This window comes from Ylistrum balloti, unplaced genomic scaffold (genome assembly GCF_031769215.1).
Source record: "Ylistrum balloti isolate Yb309-2 unplaced genomic scaffold, AGI_CSIRO_Ybal_v1 Utg369676, whole genome shotgun sequence".
NCBI classification, from domain to species: Eukaryota; Metazoa; Mollusca; class Bivalvia; order Pectinida; family Pectinidae; genus Ylistrum; species Ylistrum balloti.
Window position 1 is genome coordinate 476,540 of NW_026781919.1, and position 9,130 is coordinate 485,669.

Sequence of the window (9,130 nt, forward strand, 5' to 3'; positions counted from 1 at the left end):
CATCATGTAAAAGTGAATTATTAAATTTCCAAAGACCCCTCCCTCTCTTAAATTCATTAAATTTTATTGAAATAGCTGGCATAGAATGATCCGACCTATATCCTGGTTCAATACTAGTCTTTTCTACATTTCCTATCATATTATCAGACATAAGAAAGAAATCTAGACGAGCTTGTTTAATAGGGTTACCCCTTCTCCATGTATATTGTTGAATAGGCAAACATTAACGAATGCAGGCTATCGCAAGGTCTACAACACGGCAGTGAACGGAGCTGTGAAAACCCGTGTGCTCACTGACGCGACAAGCTGTAGACTGACCAACAAAGGTTAGTCGGTGGCCGAGTCGCCCAGGGCATTCTGATTTGACAAGACAACTCGCCCTAGCGAATTACTGCATACTACAGGCACACGACAAGGAGATCCACTTCCACCACACTATCGCCTGCTGTCTGCAAGTTGTTCTCTATATATGTCAACCAAATTTAAATCATTAATCACTTCTATCACTCTGTCCCTTGCTTTAGGATTATTTATATTTCTGTAACTAACATCATAATCAATTTCAGTATTGAGAACTAAGTTAAAGTTACCGCATATGACACAAAATTCACTCTCAAATTCATACACAACATCTACTACTTGCTGAAACATGAGGCCAAAGGGGCCCTAACGGTCACCCGAGGAATATATGTCAATAATCTGGGGATTTTAAAATGTTGCAAAAATGTAACAACACTTGTGCAGGACCATGTGTAAAACATCTGTACCAAGTTTGAACATGACCCACCAAATGGTTCTTGAGAGGAAGTCCATAATGTCTTAGCCAAACAGAGGCCAGGGTGGCCATCTTGGATTTTGAATCGCCCCAAAAAGTTTTTTAATTTTACCCCCTTATTCCCCCTCCTGCGGCCCCTATTGGGGCCACGCCCTTTTTGTTCGCAAACTTGAAGCGGCTTCCCATGGGAATGCTTTGTGCCAAGTTTGTTCAAAATCCATCCTCTGGTTCTTGAGAAGTAGTCATTTAATGAAGGTTTTTACATATGGCCACTTTTACACCCCTTATGGACTTCAAAGGGGACATAATCACTTTTTTCAACATGATTTCATATGTCCTTCACTAACGGATGCTGTCTACCAAATTTGGTTGAAATCGGTCAAAGTTGAATTTTTTACCCTTTTGAGCGCCCCCTAATGAGGCCGTTTTTGACCAAATTTTTTTTTCATTCGCAAACCTTGTAGACCTTGCCATAAGGACCCTAAATATCAAATATGAACTTAATCTAACTGTTGGTTCATGAGAAGAAGATTTTTAAAGATTCACCTAATTTTACCCCCTTTTTCCCCCTCCTGGGGCCCTTATTGGGGTCATGCCCTTTTTCTTCGCAAACTTGAAGCGGCTTCCCATGGGAATGTTTTGTGCCAAGTTTGGTCAAAATTCATACAGTGGTTCTTGAGAAGAAGTCGAATATGTGAAAAGTTAACGACGCACGGCGCACGACGCACGACGACAGACAAATCATGATGGCAATAGGTCACCGTGAGCCTTCGGGTATCTGAATTTGGACCATACAATGTTACTAATGTTACCTTTTTATTATCAATCAACATGTCTAAAGCAATAAAATTCCCTTCTTTATCCTTCTTATCTTTTAAAATCTTAACTTCAAAATTATTATTTATTAAAATCGCAACTCCTTGCGAAAGTGTTCATCTCTAAAGAATGGTAAGTCTTACCGTGACAAAAGAATTGGAAGGAGAAGGTTAAAAAGACCCATAGTAAATAAGGGGAAATGTAGTAACATTCTTAATGTACATAAATGATATTTCTTGCGAACTTATCTCCCTGTCTAGACTTTTTGTTGATGATACATCCCTCTCTTATTCCTCTAGTAATTTAAATCAAATTGAATCCGCAGCAAGATCTGATCTCAGAAAACTAAAGATTGGCTGATGTCCTTCAATCCCATAAAAACCGAAGCCTTATTGATTTATTACCTGATATTGTTGGTAACTTAGTCCCCTATAATTTAAGACGAGCCCATTTAATGAGAGATCAACAATTCCGTTTACAAATATCTCATAATTCTTTTTTTCCTTCTGCAACTAATCTTTGGAACAACCTGAACAATGATATTAGAAATTCACCCACTTTAAATTCTTTCAAGCTAAATCTTTAAAAATCTATGTCTGTGAATAGTACTCTCCACAAGCAATTTATTAGTTATGGCTCCAGAAAATTAAATATCATCCACTGTCGTCTCCGAAACCGTGCAAGTCCACTCAATTATGATCTTTTTAGGGCTAATCTTGTAAATTCACCAGAGTGTCAATGTGGGCACCCGTGTGAAGATTCTTATCATCTTTTTTTTTAATTGTCCTTTATATGCTGATCAACGTAGAACACTATACCAAGAATTAATATGGTATGACGGTATTGTTAATGTAAATATTCTTTGCAATGGTGACTCTAATATCTCTGTGGATGATAACCTTAAAATGGCCAAATCGGTCCAAACATTCCTAGGAAGGTCAGGAAGATTCACTTAAATTCTCTCTCCTCCCCCCCCCTCCCCCCCCCCCTTTTTTTTTTTTTTTTTTTTCTCTTTCTCTCTCTCCCATTCTACATCCCTCTTTCTATCTCTCTTTCCCTATGCCACACCCTGTTCTTATCTCTCTGTCTGTTTCTTTATTTTTTTTGTCTACTTATACATTTTATATAAAAAGACTATTATAATAATTTCATGTCACCACGTGACCATATTTATGTAAACGTTTATGTGTATGTTGTAGGAGAAGTCATTTATAAGTTGGTAAAACTTACTGACTAATCCTATTGTCAATGTCATTGTCAATAAAATATGTTTAAACTAAAAAATTTGTATAGGTACATAGAAGATACAGCTGAACTTACGCACGATTCCTTTTACCTTACCAGAAGTAAGAATGCAAACCGCATGTGGTTTTCTAATAATATACACAATATTCCGGATCTTAATCCCGGACAAAATTAAATGAAATTCACCTTTCACGTTTGACATAACCTTAGATATACAAGTACAATGTCGTTTGAATAAATAATATTACGTTACCTATATGTCACACCTGCTCTCAGATTTGCTTTCTCATTTTTAGGCTAAACGTACTCAGTACGCATAGCCTATTGCGACGGCCTTTCAGACAAAATTTACCGATCCTGGCTTTCTCATTGGCTGAAATATCGAAAAGAGTTAGAGCCCTCTAGCGGCAATTTTCTGCGTAAATAATGCCGCGATTTTTCAAATCGCTATTTTAAAAACATCCAAAATTAGTTTATTTTTATTAATAACAATACGATTACTATATATTTCAAAAACGAAGCACAGTGCGGTTGAACGTAAGCGTATAGAACACTGTACATGCGAGTTGGCACCATGATAAGAAGCTAGTCTGGGGGCTTGGTTTGAATTATCAACTAACAGCACTGATAAACAAACAAAACCTACAAAGAGAACATCAATTTTGCTTTAATCCTTGTCGTTGTGGCAAGATCGTCTTAATATATAACATCACTTTACCTCATTAGACGTCACAAAATTGGGCTGTTCGTCCTACGTGCACACCCGCCGATATGACACTTTTTTCAGGATTTTCACACCCACCGCCATGACACTTTTTCAAGTTTTTAAAGATAAAAAGTTTGCGTTTCGTAGGCAAGGTACATTTGGTGCTCATGATTTATGAATGAAACTGACAGTAAGAGCAGCGTCATAGAAAATTCGCCGTTTCCTCCCGTCTTTAAGTTGGACGAACAATTTCCCATCAATGCTGTAGGAATTCTGCACAAATTCCAGATTATATAGCTATTTAAGTCTGTCCTGGTTGGATTTGGTCAGATCCTCGAAGACGCGATATTTCTGTCCCTTCAGGATTCGTCTGACTTTGATAATTTCATTTTTTTCCGTCTGTGCGTAGATTTACAAATTACAGTTCTTGGTTTATTTGTTTGAAAGCTGCCTAACCTGTGTGCAATATCAATGTCACCTTCTTTAATTGGTACTTTTAGTTTGACCCCAACAAACTCAACAATTTTACTCACACAGTCCTCCTGCGATTCATATCTATCGGAATCCTCCAGGCCTGTGATACGAATGGAATTTTTTCTGCCCTGCCGCTCCAGATCATTATGAGCCCGCATCAGCATTTTGTTGTTTTCATCCGCTACTGTTATTTGTTGTTCCAATCGGTTGACCGTCTCTTTCAGATCTTCATTTTCCTCCTCAAGGTCAAAGATACGCCCTTCAAGTTTCCCTATAAGTTCTTTGTTCTCCAAACGGATAGATTCCTTGAGCGATAATAGTTTTGCGTCCATGTCTTTCTTGGTTATTAGTGTTGAGAAAGTCGAGTATATAACATCCAACTTCTACAGTCTCGTGTACATCGTTTACACGGGATCTAACACTGGTCCTTTGTTTTCCACTGTTTTTACCGGCGGACATCTTGAAATATTACACGTATCAAAAAAGTCATATAATGTAAAGGATATAGTTATGTCTACTTCATTATGAAGATATACAATCAATTTTCATCCAATATCCATAGAATAGGGCAAATATATGTACACGATATAGAAATAGTTTACAGGTGTATTACAGGTTACCTGTCCATCGCGTGCGCTCGCTCAACTGTAGTCACATACTATCGGACTCCTTTTTAGGGGATTATTCCGTTTCACGTATGTTGACATTGAATTAAACTCAGTTAAATATCCAAGGAGATTTTAAAGGTGTAATATCTATTTCTTGTCGGAGCGATTAGAGGCACGTCTGGCTTGACCCTCGTGACGTCACTCATCCATGATGTATGTAATTGATGTATCCTTAACTGTTTTAATAAATAATTGCACAAATTTAACGTAAACCTTGACATGCATGTATAGTGATAATCTACATTGATATCTTTAACATGTATGTCTAGTAGTAATCTACATTGATACCTGTAACATGTATGTCTAGTAGTAATCTACATTGATATCTTTAACATGTATGTCTGGTAGTAATCTACATTGATATCTTTAACATGTATGTCTGGTAGTACTCTACATTGCTACCTGTAACATGTATATCTAGTAGTAATCTACATTGCTACCTGTAACATGTATGTCTAGTAGTAATCTACATTGCTACCTGTAACATGTATGTCTAGTAGTAATCTACATTGATACCTCCGACATGTATGTCTAGTAGTAATCTACATTGATACCGCTGACATGTATGTCTAGTAGTAACCTACATTGCTACCTGTAACATGTATGTCTAGTAGTAATCTACATTGATACCTGTAACATGTATGTCTAGTAGTAATCTACATTGATACCTCCGACATGTATGTCTAGTAGTAATCTACATTGATACCGCTGACATGTATGTCTAGTAGTAACCTACATTGCTACCTGTAACATGTATGTCTAGAAGTAATTTACATTGATATCTTTAACATGTATGTCTGGTAGTAATCTACATTGATATCTTTAACATGTATGTCTGGTAGTAATCTACATTGCTACCTGTAACATGTATATCTAGTAGTAATCTACATTGCTACCTGTAACATGTATGTCTAGTAGTAATCTACATTGCTACCTGTAACATGTATGTCTAGTAGTAATCTACATTGATACCTCCGACATGTATGTCTAGTAGTAATCTACATTGATACCGCTGACATGTATGTCTAGTAGTAACCTACATTGCTACCTGTAACATGTATGTCTAGTAGTAATCTACATTGATACCTGTAACATGTATGTCTAGTAGTAATCTACATTGATACCTCCGACATGTATGTCTAGTAGTAATATACATTGATACCGCTGACATGTATGTCTAGTAGTAACCTACATTGCTACCTGTAACATGTATGATATCTTTAACATGTAAGTAATACATTGATATCTTTAACATGTTGATATCTACCTGTAACATGTATATCTAGTAGTAATCTACATTGCTACCTGTAACATGTATGTCTAGTAGTAATCTACATTGATACCTGTAACATGTATGTCTATTAGTAATCTACATTGATATAATTAACATGTATGTCTAGTAGTAATCTACATTGATACCTGTAACATGTATGTCTAGTAGTAATCTACATTGATATAATTAACATGTATGTCTAGTAGTAATCTACATTGATACCTGTAACATGTAGGTCTAGTAGTAATCTACACTGATACCTGTAACATGTATGTCTAGTAGTAATCTACATTGATACCTGTAACATGTATGTCTAGTAGTAATCTACATTGATACCTGTAACATGTATGTCTAGTAGTAATCTACATTGATATAATTAACATGTATGTCTATTAGTAATCTACATTGATATAATTAACATGTATGTCTATTAGTAATCTACATTGATATAATTAACATGTATGTCTAGTAGTAATCTACATTGATACCTCTGACATGTATGTCTAGTAGTAATCTACATTGATACCTGTAACATGTATGTCTAGTAGTAATCTACATTGATATAATTAACATGTATGTCTAGTAGTAATCTACATTGATACCTGTAACATGTATATCTAGTAGTAATCTACATTGCTACCTGTAACATGTATGTCTAGTAGTAATCTACATTGATACCTGTAACATGTATGTCTATTAGTAATCTACATGGATATAATTAACATGTATGTCTAGTAGTAATCTACATTGATACCTGTAACATGTATGTCTAGTAGTAATCTACATTGATATAATTAACATGTATGTCTAGTAGTAATCTACATTGATACCTGTAACATGTAGGTCTAGTAGTAATCTACACTGATACCTGTAACATGTATGTCTAGTAGTAATCTACATTGATACCTGTAACATGTATGTCTAGTAGTAATCTACATTGATACCTGTAACATGTATGTCTAGTAGTAATCTACATTGATATAATTAACATGTATGTCTATTAGTAATCTACATTGATATAATTAACATGTATGTCTATTAGTAATCTACATTGATATAATTAACATGTATGTCTAGTAGTAATCTACATTGATATAATCTAACATGTATGTCTAGTAGTAATCTACATTGATACCTGTAACATGTATGTCTAGTAGTAATCTACATTGATATAATTAACATGTATGTCTAGTAGTAATCTACATTGATACCTGTAACATGTATGTCTAGTAGTAATCTACATTGCTACCTGTATCATGTATGTCTAGTAGTAATCTACATTGATATAATCAACATGTATGTCTAGTAGTAAGCTACATTGATACCTGTAACATGTATGTCTAGTAGTAATCTACATTGATACCTGTAACATGTATGTCTAGTAGTAATCTACATTGATACCTGTAACATGTATGTCTAGTAGTAATCTACAATGATACCTCTGACATGTATGTCTAGTAGTAATCTACATTGATACCTCTGACATGTATGTCTAGTAGTAATCTACATTGATACAATTAACATGTAAGTCTAGTAGTAATCTACATTGCTACCTGTAACATGTATGTCTAGTAGTAATCTACATTGATACCTGTAACATGTATGTCTAATAGTAATCTACATTGATACAATTAACATGTAAGTCTAGTAGTAATCTACATTGATACCTTGGCATGTATGTCTAGTAGTAAGCTACATTGATACCTGTAACATGTATGTCTAGTAGTAATCTACATTGATACCTGTAACATGTATGTCTAGTAGTAATCTACATTGATACCTGTAACATGTATGTCTAGTAGTAATCTACATAGATACCTTTGACATGTATGTCTAGTAGTAATCTACATTGATACCTCTGACATGTATGTCTAGTAGTAATCTACATTGATACAATTAACATGTAAGTCTAGTAGTAATCTACATTGCTACCTGTAACATGTATGTCTAGTAGTAATCTACATTGATACCTGTAACATGTATGTCTAATAGTAATCTACATTGCTACCTGTAACATGTATGTCTAGTAGTAATCTACATTGATACCTGTAACATGTATGTCTAATAGTAATCTACATTGATACAATTAACATGTATGTCTAGTAGTAATCTACATTGATACCTGTAACATGTATGTCTAGTAGTAATCTACATTGATACCTGTAACATGTAAGTCTAGTAGTAATCTACATTGATACCTGTAACATGTATGTCTTGAAGTCACGTACATGGATGCCTATAATAATCTACATTATGAGTTGTATGTTTAACAGTAATCTACATTCAACTTGATGCCTTGGAGATTTCAGTTACAAAAGTGATTCAATTATGAGTTGATTTGCCTCGCGAGTGCTCCATTATAAACGCTACGTTTGCGCCAATATGCTGGTGATAGATACCACCTTCCTGAATTTGAATTGGTGTATTCGATTCAGAATACAGCCTTATCTTTATATTTTTCGTGTGTGTGCTAATACCCTATCCCCTCCTCTCTCTTTCTCCTTCTCCCCATTCTATTTCTCTTTCTGCTATCAACTAATATAACATCGATGAAAGATACGTGCCAAACTCGTTATACTATAGACATTTGGAATGCACATACTTTTCGTATCCTATGCAAATGTTCTAGTAATCAAAATACTTACCTCAGTTCCAAGGTTCTTGACTATAATAGTGGAGCAGCTAAAGATGATCGTCCAGTTTGTGATACAAGCAAGAAATTTTGTATGCATATTCTCTGTAAGTCACTTTTTCAGAAAAAAGTGCTGGCCATCAAAAATTCCAATATGGCCGCCATTTTTTCAAGATGGCCGCCAGCACACCAAAAACTGTCATAAACGTCCATTATTTTCAAACTTTTGCCCCTAAAAAGGACTACTAATGACGAGTTGACCAAGAGGATGAGCTCAGTTCATCTAGGAGAACAAAATCTACGAAATTAAACCACAGAAGGAGAGTGGTGCAGAATATTATCAAGAGAGTATATGTCGCTCACTACCAGGGCACATTGGTGACAGACACTGCTGTGGAACTCAGCATGGGGTTCAATATCAGCTGAACTCCGGTTTAGTATCCCAAATGCTATCTAGTCAGCCCCTAGTATTGGATAGCCGCACCTGAATGGACAGGATGTGCTAGCGCGGGAGAGGCGAGCCAAGGATAACAGGGGCTTT

General features: G+C 35.4%; 1 pseudogene; it reads right to left on the reverse strand.

Moving 5' to 3' along the window:
• Positions 1-3,707: 3,707 nt before the first annotated feature.
• On the reverse strand, positions 3,708-8,689 carry LOC132563815 (uncharacterized; annotated as a pseudogene).
• Between the last annotated feature and the right edge of the window lie 441 nt (positions 8,690-9,130).